Source organism: Ovis aries, chromosome 3, assembly GCF_016772045.2.
Source record: "Ovis aries strain OAR_USU_Benz2616 breed Rambouillet chromosome 3, ARS-UI_Ramb_v3.0, whole genome shotgun sequence".
NCBI lineage: Eukaryota > Metazoa > Chordata > Mammalia > Artiodactyla > Bovidae > Ovis > Ovis aries.
The window spans coordinates 127,060,966-127,078,268 of record NC_056056.1 but is presented as its reverse complement, the minus strand read 5'-3'; positions in this window follow the sequence as shown (position 1 = coordinate 127,078,268).

Below are 17,303 nucleotides of genomic sequence, written 5' to 3'. Positions count from 1 at the left end.
ATTCAGAAAACTAAGATCATGGCATCTGGTCCCACCACTTCATGGGAAATAGATGGGGAAACAGTGGAAAGAGTATCAGACTTTATTTTTCTGGGCTCTAGAATCACTGCAGATGGTGACTGCAGCCATGAAATAAAAAGATGCTTATTCCTTGGAAGGAAAGTTATGACCAACCTAGATAGCATATTGAAAAGCAGAGACATTACTTTGCCAACAAAGGTCCATTTAGTCAAGGCTATGGTTTCTCCAGTGGTCATGTATGGATGTGAGAGTTGGACTGTAAAGAAAGCTGAGCGCCAAAGAATTGATGCTTTTGAACTGTGGTGTTGGAGAAGACTCTTGAGAGTCCCTTGGACTGCAACCATTCCATCCTAAAGGAGATCAGTCCTGGGTGTTTATTGGAAGGCCTGATGTTGAAGCTAAAACTCCAATACTTTGGCCACCTGATGCGAAGAGCTGACTCATTGGAAAAGATCCTGATGCTGGGAAATGTTAAGGGCAAGAGGAGAAGGGGACAACAGAGGATGAGATGGTTGGATGGCATCACTGACTTGATGGACATGGGTTAGGGTGGACTCCAGGAGTTGGTGATGGACAGGGAGGCCTGGCATGCTGTGGTTCATGGGGTCACAATGAGTCGGACATGGCTGAGTGACAGAATTGAATTTAAATGCTTATGACCCCTAGAACTGTTGCTCCATTCTGAATCTCTTCCTCTCTGACTCAAAACTTATATTCAACTGCTTAATTACATCTCCACTTGAACAAAGCAAAAGCATCTCAAAGTTCCTGTTTCTAAAATTGAACTTCTGATTCTTTTCTTTAATTTTAAAATTTTTTACTTATGTTGTTATGATTCTTTTTTTAATTTAATTTTATCATTATTATTATTATTTTACTTTACAATATTCTATTGGTTTTGCCATACATCAACATGAAAATGCCATGGGTGTACACGTGTTCCCAATCCTGAACCCCCTCCCACCTCCTTCCCCATACCATTCCTCTAGGTCATCCCAGTGCACCAGCCCCAAGCATCCTGTATCCTGCATCGAACCTAGACTGGTGATTCATTTCTTGTATGATATTATACATGTTTCAATGCCATTCTCCCAAATAATCCCACCCTCTCCCTCTCCCACAGAGTCCAAAAGACTGTTCGATATATCTGTGTCTCTTTTGCTGTCTCGCATACAGGGTTATCATTATCATCTTTCTAAATTCCATATATATGCATTAGTATACTGTATTGGTATTTTACTTTCTGGCTTACTTCCCTCTGTATAATCGGCTCCAGTTTCATCCATCTCATTAGAACTGATTCAAATGTATTCTTTTTAATGGCTGAGTAATACTCCATTGGGTATATGTACCACCGCTTTCTTATCCATTCATCTGCTGATGCACATCTAGGTTGCTTCCATGTCCTGGCTATTATAAACAGTGCTGTGATGAACATTGGGGTACACGTGTCTCTTTCACTTCTGGTTTCCTCGGTGTGTATGCCTAGCAGTGGGATTGCTGGGTCATAAGGCAGTTCTATTTGCAATTTTTTAAGGAGTCTCCACACTGTTCTCCATAGTGGCTGAACTAGTTTGCATTTCCACCAACAGAGTAAGAGGGTTCCCTTTTCTCCGCACCCTCTCCAGCATTTATTGCTTGTAGATTATGGATCGCAGCCATTCTGACTGGTGTGAAATGGTACCTCATTGTGGTTTTGATTTGCATTTCTCTGATAATGAGTGATATTGAGCATCTTTTCATGTGTTTGTTAGCCATCTGCATGTCTTCTTTGGAGAAATGTCTATTGAGTTCTTTGGCCCATTTTTTGATTGGGTCGTTTATTTTTGTGGAATTGAGCCGCAGGAGTTGCTGGTATATTTTTGAGATTAGTTGTTTGTCAGTTGCTTCATTTGCTATTATTTTCTCCCATTCCAAAGGCTGTCTTTTAAATCATCTCAAACTTGCTCTAACAGTCGTCCCATCTCACTTTATGATAACTCTCACTTCCCAGTTCTTTAGACTCAAAATTTTGGGGCATTCTTGAATCCCTTATTTGTTTCTTACCCTCATCTAAACCATTAGCAAATCTTGCCTTACCTTCAAATACACTCAAAATCCAATTACTGGGATTCCTAGGACTACAGTAGTCCAGACTCATTTCTGGCCTGAATTACTGATAATATTTGTTGTCTTTCTAATTCACCCTTTGCCCTCTTTAGTCTTTTTTCAAGACAATGATCATGATCCTTTAAAAATAGACTGAGATTATTTTACTCTCTCTCCAAGTCTTCCAAAATATCTTTCATATACCTAAACCAAAAGTCAAAGTACTTTGACATATATCCTTGACCCTCCTCTGCTCCACCCCACTGCCAATGGCTAATAATATCACTTTTTCTTTTATCCTTACCCTCCACTCCATCCACACAGGTCTTCTTGCTGTCCTCAATAATTCAAGTCACATGCTCAACTCAAAGACTTTGTTCTTGCTATTTCATTTTTTTTAAAACGTTCTTTTCTGGAGATTTGTATAGTTTGACATATTAATTCCTCTGTTAAATTTTCCCAGCTACACAATCTAAAATTTCAATATGGACTCCCTTAACAATTCCCATTCTTCATCCTAATGTTATTTTTCTTTTTACCACTTACTATTTTTTTCACTTTCCTTTTTATGGTTTCCCAATCAAAATATATTTCATAAAGGCAGTTTTTGTTGTTGTTGTTTACCTCTATATCCTTAGGGCTTATAACAGTTACTAGCACATGATTCTTTACCACCTGAGCCACCAGGGAAGCCCCTAGCTCATGATAAGTATTTGATAAATACTAAAAATCATTTTATAAGAATAAGATCATGAAAGAAATTTATTTTCCTTTCTTTTTTATTTCAAAAATAGTATGTTGCAAAGCTTCTTTGTGGTATAACTGGAAGCTCTAACAACATTTTTCTCACTGGCTGATAATTTCAAATTTAGCATCTAAATACTTATTACTCTTGTCAGATCATGTTCTCATTAATCCAAAAGTGGAAAGCATTGTTAATTCCTTCCATAGGTGAAACTAATGTTATAATTCAGGACAACTTGGCAGATGTAATGATTTAGTTATACCAGCCAAGCTAGGGAAGTTTTGTGCTGGCTTTTATGTCAGGCCCATCTATAAGTAGAGATTCCATCACAAGAGCAAGGCAGCAGGAAGGCTGTATATGAAGGAAGCCCCAACAGAGCCATGGGACAGAAAAGACAGGTGTGCAGTATCCAGAATTTTTGGTAGATAAGATAACATTAGAAGGAGGAAACTGATGGCCACAGACAACAAGGTCTTGGTTTGAACTGGAATTTAGGTGAAGAGCTTCTATATACAGGTAGAGGCTCTGAAAAAGCTCCTTCTGTCCCCAACTAAAACTGGGGCATGGTGGAAGCTGGCAACTTACTGAAATCAGGATGTATAGCTGTGACCAGGGAAGAAACCTGACTCTCAGTGGTGCTCATAAAAATGGGGAGATAGGAGATCAAGCTCTAAAATAAGGCATTAGAGGGTATTATCAGCAAAAGAGGACAAGCTTTAGTTAATGTAGAAACCTAGCAGTCTCTACAGGGATTAAATACCCTCACTCAATGACTGGGGATCCAATGTAGGAATGCAGTGGTCCCTGGTCCCTCATGGACACAGTGCCTTGGACTGTCGAGACTTCGAGAGAGAGGCTGCATTGGTACATCCACTCTGCCTCATGTCTGCACCCTCAGAGAGTGGAGATGATATGAAAGAAGCTAGGGAAGCATTATATATATATATTATATAATATATATTTATATATTATTATATAAATTATTTGTTGAATGAATGAAGATACAGTGAAATAAGTGTTCAAATAAGTGTTCATAAATTTATGAACACTTATTTCATTGTATCTTCATTCATTCAACAAATAATTGTTTGATTGCTTCTTATATGTTGCTCTGAGCCAGACACTAGAAAGAGAGCAATAAATAAGATAGACTTAGTTCCTGCCCTCATGAAATTTTATTTTAGTCGCAACATTTATCTGTAACATATTCTCCTACATGGAATAAAATTTTAAAATATTCCTTGTAATTTGATGCTTGTTCTATCCTGAAACAGCTTTATATTTCAATCTGACAGGAAATTTCTTAGCGGGATTACGAAACAGAGTGAGAAACTGCTTAATGGTCAAGGACTCCTTACTTTTGCTGATAGTCTATGGTCATTTCCAACTCTTAAGTGGTCACAGACTCATATGTGGAAGGAACATTAAATATTTTCCAGATGAATCTCCTAATAGTCAAAGCTATGGCTTTTCCAGTAGTCATGTATGGATGTGAGAGTTGGAACATAAAGAAGTCTGAGTGCTAAAGAATTAATGCTTTCAAACTGTGGTGTTGGAGAACCGCTTGGATTGCAAGGGAATAAAACAAGTCAATCCTAAAGGAAATCAGTCCTGAATAGTGATGAGAAGGACTGATGCTAAAGCTGAAGCTCCAATACTTTGGCCACCTAATAAGAAGAGCCGACTCATTGGAAAAGACCCTGATGCTGGGGAAGACTGAAGGCAGGAAGAGAAGGGGACAACAGAGGGCGAGATGGTGAGATGGCATCACTGACTCAATGGACATGAGTTTGAGTAAGCTCTGGGAGACCACCTAACCTGCCTCTTGAGAAATCTGTATGCAGATCAGGAAGCAACAGTTAGAACTGGACATGGAACAACAGACTGGTTCCAAATAGGAAAAGGAGGACATCAAGGCTGTATATTGTCACCCTGCTTATTTAACTTCTATGCAGAGTACATCATGAGAAACGCTGGACTGGAAGAAACACAAGCTGGAATCAAGATTGCCAAGAGAAATATCAATAACCTCAGATATGCAGATGACACCACCCTTATGGCAGAAAGTGAAGAGGAGCTAAAAAGCCTCTTGATGAAAGTGAAAGAGGCGAGCAAGAAAGTTGGCTTAAAGCTCAAGATTCAGAAAATGAAGATCATGGCATCCGGTCCCATCACTTCATGGGAAATAGATGGGAAAACAGTGGAAACAGTGTCAGACTTTATTTTGGGGGGCTCCAAAATCACTGCAGATGGTGATTGCAGCCATGAAATTAAAAGATGCTTACTCCTTGGAAGAAGAGTGAAGACCAACCTAGATAGCATATTCAAAAGCAGAGACATTACTTTGCCGACTAAGGTCCATCTAATCAAGGCTATGGTTTCTCCTGTGGTCATGTATGGATGTGAGAGTTGGACTGTGAAGAAGGCTGAGTGCTGAAGAATTGATGCTTTTGAACTGTGGTGTTGGAGAAGACTCTTGAGAGTCCCTTGGACTGCAAGGAGATCCAACCAGTCCATTCTGAAGGAGATCAGCCCTGGGATTTCTTTGGAAGGAATGATGCTAGAGCTGAAGCTCCAGTGCTTTGGCCACCTGATGCGAAGAGTTGACTCATTGGAAAAGACTCTGACGCTGGGAGGGATTCGGGGCAGGAGGAGAAGGGGACAACAGAGGATGAGATGGCTGTGTAGCATCACGGACTTGATGGACATGAGTCTGGGTGGACTCCAGGAGATGGTGATGGACAGGGAGGCCTGGCGCTGCGATTCATGGGGTCTCAAAGAATCGGACACGACTGAGCGACTGGACTGACCTGAACTGGGAGATGGTGAAGGACAGGGAGGCCTGGCATACTGCAGTCCATGGGGTTGCAAAGAGTTGGACATGACTGAGCAACTGAACTGAACAGAACTGAGATGAACCTCCTCATTTTATATGTTTAAGGCCCAGAAAAGATATAAAACACATGCCAAAATTTATGTAAAAGATAGTCAGCTCAGCTAGGATTAGGATGGAAATTCCTTATATTATAGATGAATGCATTTTCCTCCATGATGAAGCCTAATACACTTTATACTAAAAGTCACATCTTAGCCTAGATTCTGTGTTTGTCAATTACATTAGTACACACCCAGCCATTCCCTTTAAGTTAGAGCCTTCCTGTTACTCCTCTGAGGGAAAAATCGCCTTTCATTTATCTGGCTGTATATCTATGTAACACATAAAAGGGATTGCTGGAAAAAATGAGACCACTGTAAGCTATTATAAATAAAGAAAAAATTATGCTATATATTTCAACCTGAGACATCAAAGTTTGTAGTTCATCTTTATATATTAAGAAAAAGTTGGCACTGTTAAACAGGAGTTTTTTTTTTTAATTGAAAGATTTTGGATGGAAAGTTATTTGAGTAAAAGATCAATTGTGTTCACAGATGCATCCCGCATCATCTTTCCTCTTTGCTTTCACTAGTTAGAAACATTTCTATGTGACAACAGAAGAATCTGAGGAAAATAAGTGTAAGGAAAGGGGAGGGGAGGACAGGCATCTCTGGATAACTGGCCATTGTGAATAGTTCTTTGTTGGTTGTTGGTGCTACTTCTGGTAACCAATCAGTGATTGGATATGGGTAGCTCTACACAGCAGATGAATCATGACTGGCTACTGTAAGCACTCCTGATCCTACTCCAGAGTAGGATCCATTCCATTCCTACTACTCCATCCAGTCCTGCTCTATTGATGTGACCCTCAGTCCTTATCACTGCCCTTGTCTTCTTTTCCCTCATATTTCCACTGGAGAAGGGAATGGCAAACCACTTCAGTATTCTTCCCTGAGAACCCCATGAACAGTATGAAAAGGCAAAACGATAAGATACTGAAAGAGGAACTCCCCAGGTCAGTAGGTGCCCAGTATGCTACTAGAGATCAGTGGAGAAATAACTCCAGAAAGAATAAAGGGATGGAGCCAAAGCAAAAACAATACTCAGTTGTGGATGTGACTGGTGATAGAAACAAGATCCGATGCTGTAAAGAACAATACTGTGTAGGAACCTGGAATGTCAGGTCCATGAATCAAGGCAAATTGGTAGTGATCAAACAGGAGATGGCAAGAGTGAATGTCGACATTCTAGCAATCAGAAAACTAAAATGGACTGGAATGGATGAATTTAACTCAGATGACCATTATATCTACTACTGTGGGCAGGAATCCTTTAGAAGAAATGGAGTAGCCATCATGGTCAACAAAAGAATCCAAAATGCGGTACTTGGATGCAATCTCAAAAATGACAGAATGATCTCTGTTCATTTCCAAGGCAAACCATTCAATATCACAGTAATCCAAGTCTATGCTCCAACCAGCAATGCTGAAGAAGCTGAAGTTGAACAGTTCTATGAAGACCTACAAGACCTTTTAGAACTAACACCCAAAAAAGATGTCCTTTTCATTATAGGGGTCTGGAATGCAAAAGTAGGAAGTCAAGAAATACCTGGATTAACAGGAAAATTTGGCCTTGGAACATGGAATGAAGCAGGGCAAAAGCTAATAGAGTTTTCCCAAGAGAACACACTGGTCATAGCAAACACCCTCTTCCAAAAACACAAGAGAAGACTCTACACATGGACATCACCAGATGGTCAACACCGAAATCAGATTGATTATATTCTTTGCAGCCAAAGATGAAGAAGCTGTATACAGTCAGCAAAACCAAGACTGGGCTCTGACTGTGGCTCAGATCATGAGCTCCGTATTGCCAAATTCAGACTTAAATGGAAGAAAGTAGGGAAAACCATTAGACCATTCAGGTATGACCTAAATCAAATCCCTTATGATTATACAGTGGAAGTGAGAAATAGATTTAAGGGACTAGATCTGATAGACAGAGTGCCTGATGAACTATGGAATGAGGTTTGTGACATTGTATAGGAGACAGGGATCAAGATCATCGCCATGGAAAAGAAATGCAAAAAGGAAAAATGGCTGTCTGGGGAGGCCTTACAAATAGCTGTAAAGAAGAGAAGCAAAAAGCAAAGGAGACAAGGAAAGATATAAGCATCTGAATGCAGAGTTCCAAAGAATAGCAAGAAGAGATAAGAAAGCCTTCCTCAGCGATCAATGCAAAGAAATAGAGGAAAACAACAGAATGGGAAAGAAAGACTAGAGATCTCTTCAAGAAAATTAGAGATAGTAAGGGAATATTTCATGCAAAGATGGGCTAGATAAAGGACAGAAATGGTATGGACCTAACAGAAGCAGAAGATATTAAGAAGAGGTGGCAAGAATACACAGAAGAACTGTACAAAAAAGATCTTCACGACCAAATTAATCACAATGGTATGATCACTCATCTAGAGCCAGACATCCTAGAAGGTGAAGTCAAGTTGGCCTTAGAAAGCATCAATACGTACAAAGCTAGTGGAGATGATAGAATTTCAGTTGAGCTATTTCAAGTCCTGAAAGATGATGCTGTGGAAGTGCTGACTCAATATGCCAGCAAATTTGGAAAACTCAGCAGTGGCCACAGGACTGGAAAAGATCAGTTTTCATTCCAATCCCATAGAAAGGCAATGCCAAAAATGCTCAAACTACCGCACAATTGCACTCATCTCACATGCTAGTAAAGTAATGCTCAAAATTCTCCAAGCCAGACTTCAACAGTATGTGAACCATGCACTTCCAGATGTTCAAGCTGGAAAAGGCAGAGGAATCAGAGATCAAATTGCCAACATCTGCTGAATCATGGAAAAAGCAAGAGAGCTCCAGAAAAATATATATTTCTGCTTTATTGACTATGCCAAAGCCTTTGACTGTGTGGATCACAATAAACTGTGAAAATTCTGAAAGAGATGGGAATACAGACCACCTGACCTGCCTCTTGAGAAACCTATGTGCAGGTCAGGAAGGAACAATTAGAACTGGACATGGAAAATCAGACTGGTTCCAAATAGGGAAAGGAGTACATCAAGGCTGTACATTGTCACCCTGCTTATTTAACTTCTATACAGAGTACATCATGAGAAACGCTGAACTGGAGGAAGCACAAGCTGGAATCAAGATTGCCAGGAGAAATATCAATAACCTCAGATATGCAGATGATACCACCCTTATGGTAGAAAGTGAAGAGGTACTAAAAAGACTTGCTGAAAGTGAAAGAGGAGAGTGAAAAAGTTGGCTTAAATCTCAACATTCAGAAAACGAAGATCATGGCATCCGGTCCCATCACTTCATGGAAATATATGGGGGAAACAGTGGAAAGAGTATCAGACTTTATTTTTGGGGGGCTCCAAAATCACTGCAGATGGTAATTGCAGCCATGAAAGTAAAAGACACTTACTCCTTGGGAGAAAAGTTATGACCAACCTAGATAGCATATTGAAAAGCAGAGACATTACTTTGCCAGCAAATGTCCATCTAGTCAAGGCTATGGTTTTTCCAATGGTTGCGAGAGTTGGACTGTGGAGAAAGCTGAGCACTGAAGAATTGATGATTTTGAACTGTGGTGTTGGAGAAGACTCTTGAGAGTCCCTTGGACTATAAGGAGATCCAACCAGTCCATTCTAAAGGAGATCAGCCCTGGGTGTTCTTTGGAAGGAATGATGCTAAAGCTGAAACTCCAGTACTTTGGCCACCTCATGCGAAGAGTTGACTCATTGGAAAAGACTCTGATGCTGGGAGGGATTGGGGGCAGGAGGAGAAGGGGACGACAGAGGATAAGATGGCTTGATGGTATCATTGACGAGATGGACATGATTTTGAGTGAACTCCGAGAGTTGGTGATGGGCAGGGAGGCCTGGCGTGCTCTGATTCACGGGGTCGCAAAGAGTTGGACACTACTGAGTGACTGATCTGATCTGATCTCCACCCTGGAGAAATAAGTTCATGCTGCAGCTCAACGGCAGTATGGAAGATAAAGGAGGCACCAAAATGATAATATACAGATATTACTGCCTCACATCTTGTTTGAGAGTTATGTTTCCAGTTGGTCCTTTCTCAATACTTCACTGTCAGTCACTCTGAGGAGGGAGCTCCTTGGTACTGCAGAACTCTCCCTGTAACTACCTGAGCAGAGGTGTCTCCAAGGCTCATTTATTCCTAATCACAATTCAGTTTTAGCACTGAAGTTCCGAGGCCTCCAAACCAATAGAGATCTCTGTCAATTTCACTGGATAGAGCCATCTTAAGGCTATTCAGTTATTTAAGTATTTATGCTAAGAACTCTTGGCCAGGAGAACTTCTCTGGAAACCTCTGTTGGGATGTTGAATGGACTGCTGTATATCATACCGGATGTCTGAATACTTGAGTTTCCATCTGAATATGCCTATTACATCATGTGTGTGTGTGTTAGTCTCTCAGTCGTGTCCAACTCTTTGCAACCCCATGGACTGCATCCCACCAGGCTCCTTGTCCATGGGATTCTCCAGGCCAGAACACTGGAGTTGGTTGCCATTTCTTCTTCAGGGGATCTTCCCAACCCAGTGATCAAACCCAGGTCTCCCGCATTGCAAGCAGATTGCTTACCATTTGAGCCACCAGGGCAGCCCTTATTACATCATAGCTAGCTTCTTTCTCTATTTTTTTCATTTCATTATTCTCAATCAACATTCAAAATGCAACATGCAGACACTGTTCTAAGTATGTGGATACCTATGGTATAAAAATATACATTTTATACATTTTTTCTCTTATCTACTTTCTTTTGAATTCATTTTTTGTTTGTTAATCCTTTCTTGGGAAGAGTCCATATTTCTCTGGTAAAATTTTGTTTGTTAAATGTTTGCTTTTTCCAGTTTAAAACTCCAGCCCCATATCTGATCCATAGCCTTACAGCTCTCCTTTCTTTCTGTAGGTAACAGCTCAAATTCTTGGGAGCAGTAAAGAGTGAGGGACAAAGAGACAAGTATCTCTTTTTTTAACTTGTATTTGTTTATTGTCACTTTTTTGACAAGTATTGCTTGGCAGTTGATGCCTTTTGTATGATAGCTATCCAAATTCTGCCTTTCAGGCTATGTTATGAGATTTTCACATGATATCCTGAGGTCTCTGACCATAGAACCCAGTAATTTGGGAAAATATAACTCGAATACTATCACTTTCATTGCTTTAGCTCCCAGCACCAGTGGTAGACTCCACAGCCTCTCACTGCTGGTATCACTGGGTGGGATGCTATTAAAATAAAGTCCAGCTATATTATGGGGCATCTGCCTAGCTGCTCCACCCATCAGTATAATTGCAGGTGGGCCCAATGCTGTTTCTCCTTCCCTTTTGCCAAGTCATTTTCCCCATCTTTAGGTAGGGACATTGCCATGACAGCCTGGACAGACATAAGAATGGGATACTGATGCCTCCTTCTTGAAGGCACCCTCAATTTCTACATTTTATCATATTTGGCTTTGGGGAAGGGATGAGGAAAAGACAACCCTATCTGTTGCCTATTCATCTTTATAGATTTTTATGGGATGATTTTGTATTGTGGTTTTGAGTATAGGGCCAGTTTTGTCACCTCTGAATAAATCCTAAAGACAACTGTCTGCCTCTAGTTAGAGACTTTTTAAAAATGTTCTTGAACAAAATAATATAAGAAGATTTAATATATCTTATTTTCAACCATGAGATCAAGTTACCAGTTCTAGAATAGTGGTAAATCCCAATGAACCTTCTATACCAACCAAATAATATACACACAAATATCAGATAACACTAGATATATGAAGAAAAAAGTCAAGGCTTTGTGACAGAGCAATTAGGTTCAGAGATTATCAGTGTTCTCACGGAGAAGACATTTAGCTGAGACCCAAATGACCAGAAAGGTCAGTAGTAAAGAGAACTGGAGGGAAGAAGGCAAAGATGATTGTAGGCAGAAGAAATAACTAGTGAGCAAGTGAAAACTTGACAGTGAATCTAATATATATGGGTAGCAGAGGATGAGATGGTCAGACAGCATCAGTGACTCAATGGACATGAATTTGAGCAAACTCCAGGAGATAGTGGAGGACAGAGTAGCCTGGCGTGCTATACTCCATGGGGTCAAAAAGAGTTGAACACAACTTAGCAAACTGAACAGTATATACGAAGAAGGGAAAAAGTCACTGTGGCAGTAGCAAGGTTCCAAAGTAGACTGAGATCAAGAGTGGTTGAAACAGTGGACAGAGACAGATGACAGTATTTTCAAACAGAATGTAGGGTCCACTTAACTGAAGTGGGAAATACTTCAAAGTATATTTAAGGGAGTTTGCTGATCTATTAGATGTAGACACAAGCAGCAAGAGTAAAGGGAAATTATTTTTTAAAATGTTTGTTTGTTACTTCGACAGCTGTAAAGATGATCATACCATTTACTGAAATGACAAAGACTATGCCGAAGAATTGATGCTTTTGAACTGTGGTGTTGGAGAAGACTCTTGAGAGTCCCTTGGACTGCAAGGAGATCCAACCAGTCCACTCTGAAGGAGATCAACCCTGGGATTTCTTTGGAAGGAATGATGCTAAAGCTGAAACTCTAGTACTTCGGCCACCTCATGCGAAAAGTTGACTCACTGGAAAAGAGGGATTGGGGGCAGGAGGAGAAGGGGATGACTCAGGATGAGATGGCTGGATGGCATCACTGACCCAATGGACGTGAGTCTGAGTGAACTCCGGGAGATGGTGATGGACAGGGAGGCCTGGCGTGCTGCGATTCATGGGGTCGCAAAGAGTCGAACACGACTGAGCGACTGAAGTGAACTGATGGGGGGAACAGATTGGTTTTGCTGTTTGTATTAGTTCACTAGGGCTGTCTTGATGAACTACCATGGACTGTGTGGCTTAAATAACAGAAGTTCATTTCTCATAGTTTCAGAGGCTACAAATCTGAGGCCTAGGTGTCAGCAGGGTTAGTGTCCTCTGAGACCTTTCCCCTTGGCTTGTAGATGGTTGTCTTTTCCCTATGTTTTCACATAGTCTCCCTATGGTACCTATGTCCAAATTTCTTTTTCATATAAGAATGTTAGTCACACTGGATTAGAGCCAACCTTAATGCTAATTTTAACTTAATCATCTCTTTAAAGACCCTTCCTTCAAATATTCCATTGTGAGGGAACTAGAGGTTAGGATTTCAGTACATGAATTTTTAGGGGATACAGTTTGGCCCATAACCTTGTTGCTGTTAATTTGTATTTATTTTGGTGGAAAGAAATGGAGGAAATCAAGAGCTGTGTCTTGAAATTTACTTTAGGAAATTTAAGAAGAGATAAAGCTTAGGATGACATCTTAAAAGGACACCTCAGACATCACATAAGTACTGTTGGCATTCCTCTACCCCCCAAGTATCAGCAGACAATGTGACTTTGTCTTCATGGAAATGACAGCTTGTGCCTGCAGTCTCAGCTAGTCTACATGCCAGTGTTTTCTTACGTTTTGGCTCATACTTCTTTCTCTCCTGAGAACTTTGACACCAGACTCACAACTCCCCTCTCTACTTTAAATACTGCCATCATTATGAGTGTGACTTCAACACTGAAGGGGACAAACCTACTAACATCATAGTCTCACTACTCCTAAAGAATTTGAACTCTTTATAATATCAAGCTCTGTTTCACTTTACCTTTTCTCTCTAATGACTACAACTTGCATTCATTCAACAAATGGTCATTGTGTGCATGCAATATATTTTCCTCCTGGAAAATGATGAGAGTGTACAAAGATGAAGAACAATGGCTTTCTGCCCTCCAGGAGTTTCCATCTTGAAGAAGAAAGAGACAAGTTAAAACAAAAATTACAATAAATTTATCATTTTTATTTACTTACTGAAGGAATATTATTAAACAATAATAGCTAATACTGTTGAGTGTTATCATTGCTCTATATGCTTGACATATATTAACTCTTTTTAATCCTCACAAACACATTATGAGGTAGGATTTATCGCCATCCCTGTTTTATGCTTGAAAAAAACCTGAGCTATTAAGAGGTCAAATAGATTGTCCAAGGTTCTCCAAGTTCACAAACTGCTTATAAGTATTACAACTGGAATTTGAACTTACGCAGTGTGGCTCCAGAGTCATTCAACCACTACACAATACTGCTTTTTCTGTAAGTACAATTATGTAACAAATCTAAATTATTATCCTTGAAATGATACCTGTATGTCTGATGCTGCCTAGCATATAATAAGGGCAACTCTGCCTTCTGGTCAGGTCAGTCTAGAGTCCAAAGCAGCCCCTCTTCCTGTCAATAGCCTGAAAATTTAGCAGTCATCCATGCCCTGCCAAATAAATACACCAGAGAGATAAAAAGAGCTTTTGGCATCATGAGGTTAGGATTTCGGTAAAGATGTCAGAAAACATACAGTAAAAATGGCTAGAGCTGTCTGTAGTGAATTCACCACATTCTCAAGAGCTCTCCTTTGTTATCATGGGCAAGCCAGGATTTGCCCCAACAGTGTGAGTGGACCTGAGTTAAGGTTAAAGAGCTCAGGAACACAAGGTGAAAATCCAGAAGGATGGAGCTGACCATTCCTGATAACAAGTGCAAACTCAGTTAGTTCCCTCACTTGCCTCTAAATTAAAATGGATCCCATTTCTCTGCAAGAAATATTCCTTATCCTCCTCTGCATTTCTTGTATTCAGCAAGAACTGTTGAAATTAAAAATTAAATTTGGAAGCTCTTAAAAAAAATGGACACAGGCCAAGAGCAGTCAGAAAATGAATGAAAATCTTTTTTGAAAATTTTGTTGATGATTGAGAATCTGGACAGGAAATATGCCTGGCAGCAAATCTTTTATAACAAGGAATCAAATGTGCATGACAACCTTCTTTGTCTTATAATGGGTTATTTATGTCTTTGTTATTAATGCTTTCAGAAAATATATTTATTGACAGATAATCACCTTTGTATTTCTATAGTAGGCACAATGGGAATATGAATGAAGCTGAGATCTGGGGTATGCACTTGGGGTGGAAGAGCTGTGGAGTAGGAGGCATGTGACCCATGCCTTGAGAGAGGAGAGATATTTGGCTAAATGACAAAGTACACACTTTAAGAGAGGAAACAGCTTGAACTAAGGCACTGAGAAAAGAATAAGTCAATACTAAATACGTGGAAGAGCCTGGTCTGATTCATTTAGAGCCAGTACAGAGGAGGTTTTGAGGAGTGCTGGAATATTGTGACATTTGTAGCGTGGTGGAAGAGTAAGAACAGTGCTTCTGAATCACATAATCTCGAATTTGACTCAGCTTTGCACACAGAAGCAGTTAAGACTCAAACCAAGTTTAGATTACTTCTCACAGGCTGAGTGTCTTAATATATATTGTTTTTAACCTCTGTGGATTAAATGAGATAATGTGGCACATTTTTAAACACAATACCTAGGGGAAAATATTAGGTTTTTTTTTTTTTTTTCACCGTCATCCCTACTATTGGTCTTGAGAAATGGAGGCCTTTGAGGTTCGATTTGATACTGTGAACAGTGCTAAATTCATGAACAGAATAAAGTGATAAATTCTGAGTACAGTGATAAAATTTCATCTTGATAGCACACTGAAGCTAAGTTTAAAAAAAAAAAGTAAGAATATATTATTGTAATCTCTTGCCAGGGAGAGGAATCATTATAAAAAGAGACTCCATAAATAGAAGTTGGAAAAATCAATCTCTTGATTTTTAAGAAATACTCTATTTAAAATTTCCATTTAAAACTGCTCCCCCCTTTTTTTTTTCTGTTTGGGGCTATCTTATTAAATATATACATCTTCAAAGGTACAGAGTAGAGGCTTGGAAAGGAGTTAGAAGGCAGATTAGATTTTTCTACTTGCCTGGAGAAGTGTAACACTTTTGACCAACTGAAGACTTCTTTGTGGTTCTTATTGTTTCTGAATATTCCCTTTTCTGAATGTAATTTATGGATTACTCTCACATGCTTTGGAGGAAGGGACAGTGAAGGAAATGACCACACAATGGACAATTATGCAATTTTAGAGCACAACATTCTGGTACATATTAAGTTTTTCAAAATTTAATTAGTATCTTAATAAATCAAATTGCATATTACTCCAATTATGCAAAGCTGTATTGAAAATAAATGATGCGTGTATCTCATTCTTTTTATAAGAACACTGCTAATTACTGTATAATGGTTTAATGATTTGCAACTGGGTTAACCACACATGGCATATTGTAATATACCAATTTTATATAAACCTAGGCAGTAAACAATCAAATCTGTTCTTCAGATGCATACATTTAATACAGAATCATGATATCCACTAACAGGAAAGTGGGATTATCTGATTATCTTCACATTTAGTTAAAAAAAAAATCCTATTACTAACAGAATAACTAAATTTTCCTTTAGCCAATTGAAACTTTCTTTGTATATTTCAGGATTTTCTTTCTGTTTTTGGTCTTAAATGTTTACTCCCTATCTGTAAAATTTGAGGGAAAAAAATCATGTCATAAAATGATTTGAGAATACAAACTTATGCACTTCTAATGATAGTTGTGAAAAAAATTAAGCCTCTAGCCTAACTTAAATGAATTTATTTATCTTTGCTTTGCTATCATGGCATATCAATCAGGCAGGATAGTATCTTAATTAGCAGTTCATTTATTTGTACAAAATTTATATTCAAATCCATGCTGTTGGAGTCAGTCATTGACAGACTTATGGAAGACTTCCTTAAATATTCCTTGCAATCTTATTGGGTCACACTTTGCATCCACATTCCTGTTCTATCATTCAAAAATTTAATTGCATTTTGATTTGCACAGATGTAACAAAAATAAGTAACTAAGATATTGGTTGAAAAATAATACATTTCTGCTTCTTCAAAAAATTTTAAAAGATTAGAAGATATAAAGACCTGTAATGATTTTTCTTACCTTTCTCTGCAGAGTGACATTAGGCATTTACACTCCTAGATGACATCAGTATAGAATGTGAGCATCTCTTTGAAATCAGGCATTTCGGTGGTTTGTCAGAATCGAGGAAGGGTGAAAAAAAAAGAGCTGGCTGGGTAGAATGAATGTACTGAAGAATTATGGGAAATGTAGTAGGAAAGAGTAATTCTATACCAGAGGTAAAAGAAAAGAGGAAGGGGCAGTAACATGTCAAATGTAGAGACCCTACTATCTAAACTGATGTGGCTGTGCCATTGTGCCCATTCAGTGGAGTCACATACAGGAAAGAGAGCAGAAGATTATAAAATTATTTTATATAAGCTATTGCCACTATGCTCCTGAATTCAACACCTTGGGAGCTGGATTTGAATATGCTTACATGTTAGCCTGGGCTGCTGAGACTGCCTGGTATGAAGCTAAACTTACTAAAATACTGAGTATTGTCAGTCCTGCAAAGAACACTTAGAGGATATTAAAACTCTGGTGGTCTCTGTTTCAAATTCACAGAGTGTATTTGGTTCGGCTCACACACCTTTTTTTTAAAAAGCCAACTTGTTAATACTGTGATATATAATATAATAATAA